This window comes from Saccopteryx leptura, chromosome 6 (genome assembly GCF_036850995.1).
Source record: "Saccopteryx leptura isolate mSacLep1 chromosome 6, mSacLep1_pri_phased_curated, whole genome shotgun sequence".
NCBI lineage: Eukaryota > Metazoa > Chordata > Mammalia > Chiroptera > Emballonuridae > Saccopteryx > Saccopteryx leptura.
Window position 1 is genome coordinate 137,274,282 of NC_089508.1, and position 18,249 is coordinate 137,292,530.

The window sequence follows — 18,249 nt, forward strand, 5'->3', positions numbered from 1 at the left end:
GGAGAAGCGCCCATCTGCTTCTCTACCCCTCCCCCTCTCCTTCCTCTCTGTCTCTCTCTTCCACTCCCGCAGCCAAGGCTCCATTGGAGCAAGGTTAGCCCGGGCGCTGAGGATGGCTCCATGGCCTCTGCCTCAGGTGCTACAATGGCCCTGGTTGCAACAGAGCAACGCCCCAGATGGGCAGAGCATCGCCCCCTGGTGGGCATGCTGGATAGATCCTGTTAGATTCAGGGAGTGCTGATATGCTGGGGCTGCCAAGAGTGTAACTATTTTTTTTTTTTTGCATTTTTCTGAAGCTGGAAACAGGGAGAGACAGTCAGACAGACTCCCGCATGCGCCCGACTGGGATCCACCCGGCATGCCGACCATGGGGCGACCGCTCTGCCCACCAGGGGGCGATGCTCTGCCCATCCTGGGCGTCGCCATGTTGCGACCAGAGCCACTCTAGCACCTGAGGCAGAGGCCACAGAGCCATCCCCAGCGCCCGGGCCATCTTTGCTCCAATGGAGCCTTGGCTGCGGGAGGGGAAGAGAGAGACAGAGAGGAAGGCACGGCGGAGGGGTGGAGAAGCAAATGGGCGCTTCTCCTGTGTGCCCTAGCCGGGAATCGAACCCGGGTCCTCCGCATGCTAGGCCGACGCTCTACCGCTGAGCCAACCAGCCAGGGCAAGAGTGTAACTATTAAAGGAACAGGGAGTGCTGATAGGGCCCCTGTGAGGCTGAGAACAAAGAAGGTCAGAGACCCTTATCAGAAGTTTATGTTTGAAATTCACCACTAAGCTAAAACCGGCCCCTGTTGCTAGGCTGTGTGCGATCTCCCTAGCGAATAGCTAACTGCCACATCTGCTTCTGTATAATACTTGCTCACTTAGGATATATAAGGATCTGGCTGTAAGCGCCAGGCGCGGCTCCCATTTGCAGCTCCTTGTGAGCACGGTGTCTCCAGCGACATCTTGGGAGTTCGCCCCTGTGCAGGTTAAACTGGCCAATAAAGTAACATCTAAACTCCTGAAATTCTCCGACGTTTGTTCTCGTATCCGGTGGATGCAACAGATCCCGGTCGGGCGCATGTGGGAGTCTGGCTGCCTCCCGTTTCCAACTTCAGAAAAATACAAAGAAAAAAAAAATCAAGTACCTAGGTGCCGTGGAACAGGTATTGGGACGTCTCTTCAATGCTGATGGCAATATCCGAGACAGCTTATAGCCCCCAGTTTGCTGTATTATATAGCCGTATGCAAATAAAGAAGTCTTTGATACAAAGTCACACATTGAGGCAAAAACAGGAACTCTCTTAAGGCATAAACAGGAATCCCCTCACCATGCATAAGTGAAATCAACCAACATCTAAACAAACAAAGGGTGAGAGGAAGGGCATGTAAATTGCTTCCAGTAACTTAAGCAAGCAAGTGAAGTGGGTGCAAATACTCAGCTTCATAGCCAATATGGACGTGGAGGGGAGAATTTAGCCTTTTACTAAGCCTCGAATTTACAAAGGCTTTTTGGCACTTGCAGTCTATCACCACCTAGGAATAAATTTAACCAAGGAGTTAAAAGACTTGTACTGGGAAAATTATAAGACATTGAAAAGAAAAATTTAGGAAGATACAAAGAAGTGGAAGTATATAACGTGTTCATGGATAAGCAGAATTAACATCATTAACATGTCCATACTACCTAAAGGAATCTATAGATTCAATGCAATTCCTATTAAAATACCAATGGCATACTTCACAGAGGTAGATCAAATATTCCAAAAATTTATAAGGAACCAAAAAAGAACCTGAATAGTCTCAGCAATCTCGAAAATGAAGAATAAAGTGGGAGATATCACACTTCCTGATATCAAGTTATATTACAAAACCATTGTAATCAAACAGCCTGATACTGGCAAAAGAACAGGCATACAGATCAATGGAACAGAACAAAGAACCCAGAAATAAACCCATGCCTTTATAGTCAATTAATACTTGACAAAGGAGGCAAGAGTATACAATGGAGTAAAGACAATTTCTTTAATAAATGGGTATTGGGAAAACTGGACATGTACATATAAAAAAATGAAACCAGACCACTAACTCATATCATTCACAAAAATAATCTAAAAATGGATAAAAGACTCAAATATGAGTCACAAAACCATAAAAATCTTGGAAGAAGACATAGGCAGTAGACTATCAGATATATTTCGAAGCAATATTTTTATTGACATATCTCCAAGGGCAGGTGAAATAAAGGACAAAACAAACAAATGGTACTATAGCAAACTAAAAAGTTTTTTTTGTTGTTGCTTTTTGTTTCTTTTTGACAGAGACAGAAAGAGGGAAAGATAGGGACTGACCTGAAAGGAGAGAGATGAGAAGCATCAGTTCTTTGTTGGGGCGCCTTAGTTTCTCACTGATTGCTTTCTCATATGTGCCTTGACCGGGGGACCATAACAGACAGAGTGACCCCTTGCTCAAGCCAGCGACCTTGGGCTCAAGCTGGTGAGCCTTGCTCAAACCAGATGAACCCATGCTCAAGGTGGTGACCTTGGGGTTTTGAACCTGGGTCCTCCACGTCCCAGTCCAACGTTCTATTCACTGCGCCATGGCCTGGTCAGGCTAAAATACTTTTGCAGAGCAAAAGACACCATTAACAAAATAAAAAGACAACCCATACAATGGAAGAACATATTCACTGATATGTCTGATAAGAGGTTAACAACCAAAATTTATAAAGAACCTAAACTCAATACCAGGAAGGTAAACAACTCAATTAAAAAATGGGCAAAAGGCCTGATCAGGTGGTGGTGCAGTGGATAGAGTGTCAGACTGGGAATTGGAGGACCCAGGTTCAAAACCCCAAGGTTGCAGACTCATGAAGTCACTGTGGAAAACAGTATGGAATTGTCTCAAAAATTAAAAATAGAACTGCATTAATGACCCAGCTATCCCACTTCTAAGAATAGATCCCAACAATCCCAAAACATTAATTTACAAGAAGTTATGCAATCCCATGTTCATTGCAGCATTGTTTACAATAGCTAATATCTGGAAACAGCCCAAGTGTTTGTCAGTGGATGAGTGGATAAAAAAGCAGTTATACATTCACCCAGTGGAATACAATGCAACTGTAAAAAGGAAGGAAGTCTCACCTTTTGTGGCATCATGGATAGACCTGGGGATTATTATGCTAAGTGAAATAAGCCAAGTAGAGAAAGACAAATACCATATGATCTCACTTATATGTGGAATCTATGAATGCAATAAATGGAGGAATAAAATGGAAACAGAGGCAAAGTCACAGGGATCAGATGGGCAAACTATGTGAATTGACTTGGCAAAATTACAAAGCTAGTAATGGTGGAAAAATGACTTAAATCCAAGTCTGGTCTGTCTTGTACGTTTCTCATTAATATTAAAACTCCAAAGAAGTGAGACTAATAGTCTTTATTTAAAAATGCTACACATTATGGATAGACAGAGAAAGAGGTAGAGAGAAAGGGAGAGAAACCTTTATATTAAAAAAATAATTTTTTGCTCTGGCCGGTTGGCTCAGTGGTACAGCATCGACCTGGTGTGCAGGAGTCCCAGGTTTGATTCCCGGTCAGGGCACACAGGAGAAGCGCCCATCTGCTTCTCTACCCCTCCCCCTCTCCTTCCTCTCTGTCTCTCTCTTCCCCTCCCACAGCCAAGGCTCCATTGGAGCAAAGTTGGCCCGGGCACTGAGGATGGCTCCATGGCCTCTGCCTCAGGTGCTAGAATGGCCCTGGTTGCAACAGAGCAATGCCCAGATGTGCAGAGCATCACCCCCTGGTGGGCATGCCGGGTGGATCCCGGTTGGGCGCATGCAGGAGTCTGTCTGACTGCCTCCCCATTTCCAACTTCAGAAAAATTTTAAAAAATTAAAAAAAAAAAGTCAAAAAAAATAATTTTTTTAGTGAGAGGAGTGGAGGCAGAGACAGACTCCACAATGTGCCTTGACCAGGATCCAGCCGGCAAGCCAATAGGGGGCGATGCCCTGCCCATCTGGGGCCCTTGCTCCTTTACAACCAGAGCCAATTTTTGTGTGTTTTTTTTTGTTTGTTTGTTTGTTTTTGACAGAGAGAGAGTCAGAGAAAGGGATAGACAGGGACAGACAGGAACGGAGAGAGATGAGAAGCATCAATCATTAGTTTTTCATTGTAACACCTTAGTTGTTCATTGATTGCTTTCTCATATGTGCCTTGACCGTGGGCCTTCAGCAGACCAAGTAACCCCTTGCTTGAGCCAGCGACCTTGGGTGCAAGCTGGTGAGCTTTGCTCAAACCAGATGAGCCCACACTCAAGCTGGCGACCTCGGGGTCTCGAATCTGGGTCCTATGCATCCCTGTCTGACGCTTTATCCACTGCACCACTGCCTGGTCAGGCAACCAGAGCCATTTTTTTTTTTTTTTCTGAAGCTGGAAACGGGGAGAGACAGTCAGACAGACTCCCGCATGCGCCCAACCGGGATCCACCTGGCACGCCCACCAGGGGCTACGCTCTGCCCACCAGGGGGCAATGCTCTGCCCCTCCAGGGCATCGCTCTGCCGCGACCAGAGCCATTCTAGCACCTGGGGCAGAGGCCAAGGAGCCATCCCCAGCGCCCAGGCCATCTTTGCTCCAATGGAGCCTCGGCTGTGGGAGGGGAAGAGAGAGACAGAGAGGAAGGAGGGTGGGGGTGGAGAAGCAAATGGGTGCCTCTCCTATGTGCCCTGGCCGGGAATCGAACCCGGGTCCCCCGCACGCCAGGCTGACGCTCTACCGCTGAGCCAACTGGCCAGGGCCCAGAGCCATTTTTTTAACACCTGAAGCAAAGACCATGGAGCCATCTTCAGCGCCCAGGGGCAACTTGCTCTAATCGAGCCTTGGCTGCAGAAGAGGAGGAGAAGAGAAAGAGAGGGAGAGAAACAAGAGGGAGAGGGGTAGAGAAGCAGATGGTGCTTTTCCTGTGTGCCCTGACCGGGTATGAAATCTGGGACATCACACGCCAGGCTGACGCTCTACCACTGACCCAACCGGCTTGGGCCTCTTAATTTTTATCTTCTCCATCTTGTGCTTTCTTCTCCAGCCACATGGAAGGTCCATGAAAGGAGTGTTACAATAACAAAAGTATAAAAATCATCACTGGCTCTGAGCTCTCAGCTATTGAGATAATGTAGCACAGAGCTCCATGTCCTTTCCTTACTCCACATTCTCTTTGATGCTCATTAACACTCTCCCATGGCCACCATTAAGTACTGCTCTACCAGTTTGCAACTCCTGGCATTGAACAGAAGATGTGCAGAGTCAATAAAAATAATACAGTAGGGACACATGCAGAGATAAATAAAGGGCAGACATTGGAGTGGGAAATGTTGGATCTTCTCCTTTATGTGTTGGTTATGAAAAGACTCAGTAACATCTACCATTTGCGTAAGTGAATTATTTAGGACAAAAACAGAAATTCAAATGTTTTTAGGAGTGAGACAGATTATGTAAATGAGAGTAGCAGGTAGAACCAATAGGAGGTGTCTACGGCCATACCACCCTGAACGCGCCCGATCTCGTCTGATCTCGGAAGCTAAGCAGGGTCGGGCCTGGTTAGTACTTGGATGGGAGAACCAATAGGGGATGGTAGAGACTGTGGCAAAATGAAGACTCTAGGACAAAATTCACTTATACCCATCAAACACTACACGTCAGCATTCTTCACACAGGCCACTGCGTGTTACTTTAGTTTTAAGGAAAGTCAAAGAAGTGTTGAGCATGGCTGCCAGTGGGATGGGAGATGATCATGAAGATAGTGAGCGGAGCAGACCCTGGGCAAAGAGAGATGGAAGAGGCAAGAGAAAACAGTGTCACACATGAATAAGCTCCTAGGAAAGGAAGGTGAAACTTCAAGAAACAGACACTGGCCCTTTAACTGCTCGGTTTGAGACACAAAGAGAAATTTATTTATTTTTTAAAAAGAGGGATGGAGAAAATCAACCTTGGGCTCCCCAAATCATCAGTAAAATCTATCAAGCTCACCCCATTCCTGCTGCGGGTGGATTTCCTTTAGAGCCGGCAAGGGTCTGAGTATGGTGCATAGGATGATGTCATGCAACATCCACAGGGGCTCTGAACTCTGTAGAAATGCAATAGGAGTGTTTTAGGTCTTCCCAACTTGTGGCATTGGCAGAGATCCAAGCCAATAATAGCTACATCTCCAAGGTGAATAGCCAACATCTGGATAACATTTATAATCCCAATGTTCCCAGAAGATGGAAGAATAACTTATGCAGGTGTTGAGTGAGAGACCCTTGGAAGGGCACCTGTGTGATGCACTTAAAAGTATTCTCCCTCTCTGGCAAAAAGCCAGTCAGCGTGGGGAAGCTCAGGTCCATCCCCTCTGCACCATCTCAGTGAGTGTTTCCTTTCCTGGGGCATTTGGGTGACTAGAAATCTGCCTGCACACCCCCCCCCCCCATCTTCCCCATGTGTACACTGGCTGGCTGGCAGGTGGGTGCAGTGCATGCAGAATCAGGATGCCTGGGAAATAAAAGAGGACAGCAGGAAACCTAAATGGGCTTAGAGTTGCCCTCAGGAAGTAAAATCAGTTCAGTGCAGGAATCATTTGTCATGGCCGACCCTGTGGAAGAGTACAGAAGTGAGCACTTTAGGAGAGAAGGCCGTCAGAGGAAGGGAGTGGTGAATTAAGGAGTTGGATGATACCGGGGTTTAGAACCTTGATTCTTGCTCTATCTCCCTTGCACAACAACTCCAGGGCCAAACTCCCTCTTTCCTTGTACTCACATCCACAAGAGCGCCACAAGTCAGGGCTTCCTTGCTGAGACTACTTCCTCCAGCTGATCTCACTCAGGTGGCAGGTCAGTTGGGGGGAGCATGCATGAATTTAAGAAACCTTATTTTTGTTTTGGACTATAGTTCTCAAATACAGCCAATACAATATTTTAATTCCACCACTTTTCAAAGTGGTGAGAATCCTTAAAGAAGAAATGTCTTAACTAGCACCTATAAACTTCCGAAGGAGATACATACATACAAAGATGTTAAAAGACGTTTCAGCATTAATCTACGTGATGTGCTGTAATTCAGAACCATTTGAAATGTTGGCTAGGCTAGTTATGTTGTCTGCAAGGAGTCTATTTGCATGCCAGGCAGAGGAGGCTCCTGGGAAATAACTCATAGAGGTGCAGAAAGCATGCAGCAGATAAGCATGGTCCCACAGTAAAGCTTTGCTCTGGGCCTCGGGGACAATGTTTTTATTTACGTCATAAGAGCCTTAACTATTTTAAGTTTGGGAACAAAGAAGAGGTATTAATCCTTAAGAAAAAATGTTGCTAAGCAAATCTGAGCTATTTTCAAAAAGAAAGTTGGTAAGATATTCACACAAAAGAAGAGCCAGTGATCAAATTTGACTCCAAAGAGCAAAAGAATCCTTCTCCCAAATGGATGTAGAATATACTGTGACTTCAAAGCACTGAGGATGCCCTAGAACATATTAGACTGAAGGCATCACCTTCCAATAGGCAGCCCTATGATGGAAACCTGAAGCAAGAGTGATGGTCCTGCATTTACAGAAGGGACCAGCACAAAAAAGGAAGAAAATTGTGACTCATTTTAGGCTTTATAGAGGACATTTGTTAATTATGCACCTGGTATGCTGGACTTCTCAGTCAAGAAAACTCCCTTTCTCCCCTTTAAATTTTGCCACTTGCAGCTGGGAGTGTACACATGACATATCCCCTTAGGATTTCCCAATAATTAATTGGGGGTGACTGTGCAGGGAGATGGAAGAGCTGCAATGGTAAATGAAGGCAAGAAGAGCCATTGAGTATAGCACAAAGGACAGGGCCAAGAATGCAGAAGAGCATGTGAACTTTGTTCTCAGGTTCATCCTTTTGTCCTCTCAATTGCAGATCCCTCAAGTCCTCTCTCTTTCAGTGTTGTTTTGGGTTGAATTGTGTCACCCCTTTCCCCCCAAAAAAGACACGTTGAAGTTTTAACTCCTGGAACCTCAAATGTGATCTGATTTGGAAACAGCATTGACACACTGGAATTGAGTGAGATTCTGAGCCAATATGACTTGTGCCCTTAGGAAGAGGAGAGACAGACACAGGGAAAAGGCATAGTTGGAGTGAAGCAGGCAAGAAATACCAAGGACAGACACCACCGGAAGTTAAGAAGAGGCAAAGAAAGATCTTCCCCTTGCAGTGGTCGGCAAACTCGTTAGTCAACAGAGCCAAATATCAACAGTACAATGATTGAAATTTATTTTGAGAGCCAATTTTTTTAAACTTAAACTATATAGGTAGGTACATTCCTTATCAAGGTAGCGCCTGCACATGGTATTTTGTGGAAGAGCCACACTCAAGGGACCAAGGAGCCATGTGTGGCTCGCGAGCTGCAGTTTGCAGACAGGTTTCAGAGGGAATGTGGCCCAGCTGAGACTTTGATTTTGTTCTCCTTGTCTCTGAAACTGTGAGACAATAGATTTCTGTTGTTTCAAGCCATGCAGTTTGTGGGAGTCCTAGGAAACTAGTACTTCCTCCAATTTGTTGCCCCCAAAATGTCTGTTGTATAAACTAATCATTTTGAGGATTCACTTTATTAAAATTTCCTAAGAGATTTGCATTTGAAAAGGGAACTGATGAGAGATGGCAATAAATGAATCTATAATGGTGGAATTTTAGACATGGAGGAAGGGCAATCTCAGAGCCCTATAAGTCTGTAAGTGACCTTTATGAGTTTCAGGATGCCTTTGGGATTTTTAGAGATGTCTCAGGAGCTGAAAATGGGGTGGCTGATACAAGAGAAAGGTGTGTGTGGGGGGGTTAGGCTCTAAGACCCCACTCCAGCTACAACCAGAGCAGCTTTCTTTTATATTTTGAGATTCCATATATGTTTTCATTTGAAAAAGAGTTCTTGTGTTAAGATGGATCGGGACCATATAACTCACACTTAGGCAAACTATGTTTTATTCCTCTGCCATTTCTACAAAATGTGCCTACTTACGTACATGTTTACTACTAAAGCAGAGAGCTGTTGGTTTTTGCCAAGGCTCTTAGGGTGAGGACATAGGGATAAACTGGAGGGACCAGCACTACTCCTTTTGTTCTTAGCTATTCTGATGGATGTAACGGGACATGTTAGCTGTTTTTTTATTCATCTCTTCTTAAAACTGAGACTCAAGATCTTCATGATCCAAAATCTACTAGAAGACATTTTCAAGTAAAAGTTAAAATATCTAGTTTATTCAAGTTGTTTATTTATTGGCTGTCTTTCTATTTACTTTTGCCATTGGGTAAAACAGAGGATTCAATCAGGATGTATTATTTGCATTCATGTGATTGAGGTAGAAGCAGTACTTGAACACACAAAAAAATTTGTGGCTGATGCTGGAGATGTATATATGGGAAAGAGCAGCTTTTAATTATTTTCAATTGCAAAGTATAATAACAATTCTTACACATTTGTGTCCCTTTACATTTTCATATGCATTATCTCACTGGAAACTCATACAAATCCTGGTAGATATGCAACCTGGTTTTTCTATCACTATCCCGCAGATGGGCTCACAGAATCAATCCTTTGGAGCCTGAGACTAGTTAGTGCGGGGAAGCTGGAGCACCACCCCTGTATCCTCAGACCCTTGCTCTGTACAGTAAGTGATGGATTTCCCTTTTCTTTTCTCTCTCTTTCTTGGGTGAGAGAGAGAGAGAGAGAAATCTTAAAATAAATTCCTAAAACAGACTTTCAGGCCTACTTTATCTCCACCATTTCTACCATAAAAGGTCAAGTCAGAGTATGCTTTTGTCATATCTTTGAGAGATAAGCAACAGGTCCCAGGAAACAAATCGTGAATACCACCATTAATTCCGTTAAAAAATTCTCCAGTTAAGCATTTGAATCTCAAAATGCTCTCCAAATTCTAATAGCTAATCTTTTGTCTACCCACTCTGGTTCTCAGTCAAGAAGCTTAGCCAGTCAACACAAGTGCATCCTGAGCGTTCAGGCACTGATGGGGGTGGGAGGAGGTGAAGAAAAAGTGGGTAGAAAGTTTATCCCAGGAGAATAGATTTTGGAATGCCTCAGGAGTTTCTTTTCTTTCTTTGCTACTCCCATGGAAACTGCTTTTAAAGTTCCGGGCCCAGGTTGGGTACACTGAAAGATAACTGACGAATATGGGTTGGCTGGCTGGCCAGAGAAGGAGGAAAATAATTTTAACTAGTTTGGGCCGCTGAAAACAAATCCGGGCAGACAAACTTTGTTGCTCAGGGAAAAACACCCGTTGCTCTATTTTTGTGTCCTTTATAAAATGGCCCACGGACAGCAGGCGGTGTAGTAGGAGTTCCCACTCCCCAGATTTTGGCCCCAAGGGTAGAAGAGTCGGGTGGAGAGGAAAACCCAAAGCCCCCAAAAGCATCCTCTGATGACGAGAGGGAGTTTCAGGGCTAGCCTGGGGAAATGTAAAAGCAGAGGGAGAGTCAATGACGGTTTGCTCATAGAGGCCTTAAAAACATAAAGGGCACACAAACTGAGCGAGAGAAAGGGTAGCGGAGAAGCGGGGAGTGAAGCAAAGGGATCAGGCAGGACGCAGCCCCTGCGTTGGGTGCTGGGGTGGGGGCCGGCGGGAGCGCCCCCGCGGTGCGGCGAGGCGACCGATGGCGGGGAGATACGCCGTGACAACAAGCCCGGGCCCCCATTCCCTCGCCGGGTGGGTGGGGCCTCTGCGCGCCGAGCGGGCGCGGGGTCAAGGAGGGGGAAGAGGAGGAGCAGGCATGAATGTATCTGTGTGAAGATCGGTGAGAGGCGGAGGAGACTGAGGCGGCGGTGGAGGGAGGGAGTGCGCGTGGCTTGGGGCGGCCGAACAACCTCCGGCCCTCAGCCCGATCCACGCCGTGCCCCCTCCCGCCAGGACCGCTCGCCTCGCAGCTGGGACCAGCTCTGGGCGCGGGGACAAGGCACGGCCTGGAAGAAGCAAGAAAGCAAAAGTAAGGCGAGCTGCACTCCCAAGTTTTCCCAACTTCGCCCCCTGCGGCTGCAGGAGTCCAGTCGCTCCGCGAGTCCCCACCGCGCTGGAGAGTGGCGGAAAGAAAAGGGACGGGGCGGAGGCTTGGGCGGAGGAAGAGGGAGTACAAGGGTGAGGGAAGAGTCCCGCCACATCTGTTAAAACTTGGGGGAGGAGGAGCACAGACTGGAGGAGGAGGAAGAGGAGAGGAGGGAAGGAGGGAGCTGGAGGGAAGGACGTACAGAACCGAGGGACAACTTTTCCACCGCGTGAGTAGCGCGGACTGCGCTGAGTCAGGGCGGGGGGGGCTCCTTAATTCGCGCGGGTCTCCCGGCAGGGATGGGACCTTCATCGAGAAAGTCGATTGGGTGCCAGGAGAGGCCCACGCTGCGGGCTTTCTTTCTTTCTCTTTCCTCTCCCTCCCGTGGGTTAACCAAATCAGAACTGTCACTCAGGGCCTGTGAGTCAGAGGGATCGGATTACACGATCCAGAAACCGATGCCGGAGCTGCACGAGCGGGAGGGAGCAGGCAGGGGCAGCGCCACCGGCGCGCTCGCACACTAGCGGTCGCGCACACTCACCGCCTGGACTCGTCCTTGCGGCGGCCCGCGCTCCCCGTGTCCTGCCCCGCCGCTCGCTTGAGACCAAGCGGCTTGCGCCTCGCGGAGCCTGGAGTCGCCCGCCGGCGTCCTGGACGCGGGCCTATGGTTAGTTAGGGGACTTGACAGCCGCCGCCCCAGCAGGTACGTCCCGCCCGAAGTTCTTTGTTTCGGGGGCCCCGCACGGGGCAGCCAGCTCCTGCGGCAGTACGGACGCTTCCAGGTCGAGGCGGGATCTCCAGTGAGGGGAATGGGAGAAGTGAAAATGGCTGTCAAAGGCGCCCAGCTTTAGAGAGTAACCGGTAAGGCGTCAGAGCAACGCTTTCATTCGCTTCCTCCTCCTTGAAGCTCCCTTTCCAAGTGTCTGACCCCTCGGCCATTCGGAGACGGACTGGAGAACTGCACATCCTAGAGGGGGACGAAGTTTGCAGCAGCGGCGACGCTCCCTTCATCCCCACTCCCCACCTGAAGGGTTTTAAAGAACTACGTTAGACTCCAAGGCTTGAGCGCCTGCCTGTGCACTATTTCGTCCCCGCGGGCGGCGGGCGGGTCTGCGCCGGGCTGGCCGCTGCGGGGCTTCCTCCAGCCCGCGCCTCCTTTTGGAGGGCGGGGTAGCGGTGTGCTCCCTGGGAGAGGCGCGCCTTGGTTGTAGTAGAAGAAAAGTGAAAGTTGTACCATCTGTGTATGATTTGGAATTCTTTCATTTCTTTTCCTTTTCAGGGACAACACACACACACACACACACACACACACACACACACACACGAAAACAAATAAAAGCGTTAGAAGCTGCACGGAGTGAATGCGCGCGCGGGAGGGGGGCGGTAACTGTGGCCCCCGTACCAATCGCATAAGAGGCCGCATTTTCATGGAGCAGAGTTGTGTATGAACCACTCTGCAAGGGACAGTTACTTTCTCGAGTTAGGAGAGAAAATGTGCAGGAGGAGGTGAAGAGGGAGTAAAGATTTATCCCCAACTTGGAGACTTGGTGAAGCGACTTTTAAGCAGATTGGCAGATGCCAAAGCACCACTGTACACCTGGGCTTTTTATCCCTCCCTGAACTTTGTTCTGTCCCCGATTGCACTTGCTTGATTATATCCAGGAGATACCCTAGACAGGCTGGACCTCTAGACCGACTGGACCCAGGCTTCCCTTGCTGATCCCTTGTAGAAAAAACCTTAAGGAGGCAACCTCCTTGCAGTTCTCCTGCCCCAACTTTTCATCACCCTGTGCAGTGCCCAGTGGATTCTGGCTTTGGGTACAGTGCTCGTGGTCCTTTGCCAGTTTATATGTACATGTATTTATGTAAAACATTTTCTCCCAGCTCTTTGCCAGCTGTTCCACATTTTCCAGCTGCCATTTCAGTTTGAAATGATGGACTGTCCACATCTCCAAATAAAAGAGTCGTTTAGTCAGATTTGGAGATGCAAAAAAAAAATTTCCTTCCACTTTCTAAATTCTAGCTGGGCTCATGATTAAATAACATGAGACAAATTCACAGGAGAAAATGTCCAAATATATTACAAAGTTATATGCAGGGGTGCCATAGATACAAGACCTAAGGAAGAACTGGGCATTTGAGGCTTATATGCCACTCTGGACAAAGGAGAGGGAGGCAGGGGTCTGGCATATCAAAGGGAAAGCAGACAGTGCACAGGTAGGTGAGAAAGAGCAAACTTGTGGTAAACAAATTCTTGCTGGGCCACCAGAAACAATTGGACACAGGCTTTGCTGTATTTCTCCCTGTCTGTCCCATTTAATTTATATTATGATGCTACTACGGTGGTGCTCCCATCTTTAAGCAGGTTTTTCTGTCTGAATTACTGTAGGCAGGCAAGTGGGAGGACCAGTGGTTCTTTCTGAGTCTTTCATTTCTTAACCAGCTTTAAAAATCAGTATCCCAAAATGTATATTTTGTGGTGGCAAAACTTTGGTGCCCCTCAGAGGGATGGAGAGCCGGCCACAGTGCAAAGGCAGCACCATTAACAAACTAGTATTTTCAGTTCCAAAAAACACCTCTGCTCTCCTTTTCTTAAGTCCTCTTTCCAGAGCTCTTTGGGATATTGCTGAAAATTCACAATAATCAGGCTTTTCCCCCATGTGTGTGATTTTGTACAAAATTTGGATGAGGTGGTTTTTTAGATCCCTAAAATATGTGTCTGGTGGAATTTAATTAACTTTAAAAAAGTTGCAGCTTGAGTGGGTTGGGCATGGCTGATGGGAGGGGGGTTGTGCCTTGGCCAACTGAAATGATTTCATTTTATTCTATTTAAGGAAGAAACTATACTTCCCATGTTATGCTTATGGTGTTGTTTGATAATCTTAGCATACTATAGTCTGAAATCTTCAAGAATTGGTCTAAAGTATTAATTTTGAGTATTTATGTAATTGTTTTATAATTGAATAGGCGCTTTACTGATTGATTCCTATAATTATTTCATTTACATTTTATATTAAAAATTAATAGTATTCTGACAGTTTCTTAATTATATCTGTCAAGATTATTTTGAAAGAAGAAAATGCTATGTTTTAAAGTAGTGAAATAACCTCAAAATCTCTTCACTTTTTCCTAAAGCAGAACAGTATTTCAGTTTGTGGGAATATATTAAGGCATTGCCGATTGGTCTTACTATAAACTGTGTGAAGTATTAGAAGAATTTGTTTATGTTAGAAAATAACTGGTTTTAACAATCTGATACACAAACACTTTGGCCAGTTAGACTATAGTCACACCTTAAACAAACATGAAATAACATAAATTAGTTGTAACAGCATACTTATAGAGAGAAGAGAATTTACATTATACTAAAAGGTATTTAATTAAAACCTACCTGCCTAAAGGGAGATACTTTCAGGTTATATAATTCTTAAAGTCAGCGTAGGGAAGCTTTGGTTTAACATACCTTAATGAGTCCAACGTAAGAGGTGTTTTGTGAAGCATTTTAAAAGATATATATTATTATTAATAGGTTAGTAAGTCCAACTCAGCTACCTACCAATTCCCAGTACATTTAACGTGTTTGTATTGCTTGATTGAACCCTGGTATAAACACATTTTATTGTATGTCTGGTTTGCAAAGAATTACACGGAGAAATGAGAAAATGAGTACTGATGAAAAATGGCTCCGTTGGGTTATTTCATTACTTATTTAATAAAAGAGTCATTAATTTATCAATTTGATGCCCAAGCCAAAAGTTGAACTTTTGTTTCTAGGCCAGTTCTCTTAATTATCTGCCACTATAAGGGTTTCAGACTTCAGACTTCTGTGCTTTACTTAGCCAGTTAGAGGCCCTTCCTTTTGTGTAAGGTATCTTACTCACTAAGGTCTTTCTTCCCCCCTTTTTTGAGGACAGGGTTTGAGAGTTTATGAAAGGAAACAATTTAATGATCATTGTTCCATGCACTCACTTATATGGACAGTAATGAACTAGGGAAAAACAGTCTTGAAGGAAAAGTGAATCAATGAGTCATGAAATCCTCAAGAAAACTTTAGTAATGGAATGTTAATGCTTTTAGACTATAGTAGATTATCTTAAAAGTCAGACTTTTCTTCTTTATGCAATTGTTGTAAATCCCCAGCTAAAGAATTCTTTGAAGGAGGTTTTAGGTTTGCTAGCATTTGTATTCTGTAGTCAATCTGATTTGTTTTGGAAGATTCAAGAACTTTTCTGCCAATTTATATATGAGAGGCAATTAAAATGCTGAAGTGATTATAGAGGAAATGTGTGTATATTTAAATTGTTAAGCAAAAGATTCCACTCTACTAATGACTTCAGGTTGTCTTTTAATTAAAGTCTGGTAGAAGATGCTGCTCTTCACTTCATGTCATCATTTTTCTAGATGAAAATTGATTTGTTCTAGTTTCAAAGTAAATAAAATGAGACAGAATAAACAACAACAGGATTGGGCACTGCTGCAAAGTTTTCAAGTACTTTCAGTGTATTTTTTCATCTTTACTTCTATTTGATGGGCCTCTGAAACAGAGCCGTAGACCGGCGAAGACTTTAAATGAAATTTCACACTTTGATGATTTTTTTAAAACTTTGATATATTGACAGCAAAAGGAGCTGCAAAGCTTTTATATAACTTGAACAGTAACACCAAGCAGCAGTCAAATGTCTCTGTGCATTTGTGTTTAACTGCAGAAGAAAAACATGTCCATGGGCAGCAGAGGTTCTTATCAACCCCCTAATCCCAGATCCCAGCAAACCTTAAGGGCATACCTCAGATCTTGCTGAAATCACTGTAGACACTCACAGTTTGCAGATTAAATATGCTCTGTGTTTCTGGCTCCAACAATAATTTTATGAGCTCGCTAAGCTTCCTGTTTTAAGATCCTTAAGTTTTTAGGAGCTCCTAAAGGCAATGCTGTCTAAAGTAAGTGGTATTTGTTAATTTAGAGACACTTGAGATATTTCATTCTCTCTTTAAAAATTACAGAAGTTATTATTTTTAAATCGAAGGGCTAGTTATGCAGGGATGAGGGAGCGGAGCTGCTTGAAAGAAATTAGATGTTAAATGTGTTTGTACGTGCATTTCTTTGCAAACTTGACATGGCGCTGCAGTGTTTTAAGGTGCTTTTCCTTTTCCTAGCCCCTTAGAATTAAGACTTTTTCCACTTGTAAATGTACCACTTTAGTGCCACATTTCTTATCTACTCATAATCACTTTTTTTATTTGAGAATATTTTTGTTCTGTGTGTGTGTATTTCAACCAGACAAAATGTCCCAGAAAATCTATGGCTTTCCACAGAAATTGAATGAACAAGCTATTACATACTTATTAAGGTAGCATTGGAACATTTCAGTCCACTCCTGAAAGCCAATATTGTACTGAGCTCCACACCTGCATCGGTAGCATCTATAGTTCTGTCCTCATATATAGTACTTTTACATTTTGCATAAGAGTCATAATTTAAAAAAGAAAATACTTACATCATCGTCTAACAGCATGTCATGTAATTCCCAAGAGAACTGGAGCCAATTTTGTGTTTAAAGGTTATTCAATGAATGAAATTGTGAAAGCCCATTTGTCAAAGTACTGCATGGTTTCTGTTAGTTTTCAATCCCCAAATTCATTGTCTGCCCCAGCCCAGCCATTAGTCATCAGTGTATTAGTGCTGCCTTCAGGCCATGCTGCCCAGCACTTCTTCACACCATTATAGCTTTGAAAGTGTACTCTGTTGACTTGTAGAATTACTGCTCTGATTTCCGCTTGGCTGGGTTTGAGGTAAGTCCCCTCCCTACCTTCTAGCTGACTATAATCCTTGCTTTCTTTTAAAGCTCCTTTCCAGAGATTTAGGGGGAAACTTTCTTAAGGGCCCTGTTGGCATCACACTGTGGTTTTGTTGTGGCATGCACTGTACATATAAATTGTACCTGCAGTAAATTGGATTGATTGCTGGCCTGAAACAGCTAGTGGTTCTTTCCTTTTTGGGGGGAGGGTGGGGTGGTGACTCGTGTGTGTGTGTGTGTGTGTGTGTGTGTGTGTGTGTGTGTGTGTGTGTGAAAGTATGTTTTAAACAAGCATTTGGTTACATATTTGAGTAATTTTTATGCTACAAAATTAAATTAAATAATAGGAGATAAATGATTTTATTTAAATCTGGTTATTGGAATACCTTCAGAAGGCAGTGTGACATCTTATTTGCTTATTTCATGTGGAAATTGTTAGTATTAGCTACTTTGACTTTTGTTGTTTTTGAAGATTACATAAAACACCTAACAATATTCCAGGGTACTTTACATGATAAACTAGTCATTTATACAAAAAGAGATAGAAAACTCAGAATTTGGATGTCCGATAGCTCTCAAATTGCAGTACTGAAGGAATGAGGCAGTTAACCCTATTGATTTCATTTAGTGGTATTTAAAAAAATAAAAATTTAGTCTCAAGAGAGTTTGTTGTAAAAAGCAACCACAACAAAAATAGTTACTCTGTGTAGAGAAAGCTCAGCCAGCAGCTTAAGAATGAGGCCTTAATGAACTGAGTGAGACACATGGGAACCTGGGGGGGGGGGGGGCCAACATCTGATGTTTGGGCTGGGGCTAAGATGAAATTGCATGCCACAGTGTTTCATGGTGAGGGTGTGCAGTTTGATCCAGTTTACACTGGTATTTTGGTGCAGGATTGGAGGGAGGGGTAAAGAAATATAGATGAAGAAGTCTGTCTTTGAATAAGCAAAGTTTATAGGCTTAGTTGACTGGAAAAATAAGCCTTAATTTAAAATTCTTAAATTTTGGAAAATTTGCTTTTTAAATTGCAACTAAGATTCAAGAATCACAAGTTTAAAAATTGGAAGTGTAATGTATGATCAACAGTACTTCACAAAGAATATGTTAATATCTTCAGAATATTAACAACCAGCAGGTATTGGTGTCTACTATTTGTGATGGTTTAAAAGCAAATTGATATTCATAGATCATGCACTGTACCCCCTTAAGCTTGATTGTAAAGACACATAATTCCAGGAACCAAAAGTTCTGGAAGTTCTTAAAAGAAAAGAAAGGCAATGCAAATAGGGAAGGGAGAGGAGGAAGCCTTAGAAATCTCAGGAGCTGTTGGTGTGCCACAGACGTTATGCACATCTAATTGATTTTAAGTTCAGAAAGATATTTTGAGCAGAAGGAAACATCGACCACACGAGACATCTAT

General features: G+C 44.3%; 1 protein-coding gene across 2 annotated transcripts in view; it reads left to right on the plus strand.

The window, feature by feature from the left end:
* Positions 1 to 11,213: 11,213 nt before the first annotated feature.
* GLI3 (GLI family zinc finger 3) overlaps positions 11,214 to 18,249 on the plus strand; it is a 380,830-nt gene continuing 373,794 nt past the window's right edge. For both annotated transcript variants that reach the window (XM_066341812.1, XM_066341814.1), the window contains exon 1: positions 11,214 to 11,263. The gene's annotated coding sequence lies outside the window, so the exon portion shown is untranslated. The remainder of the gene's footprint in view (positions 11,264 to 18,249) is intronic.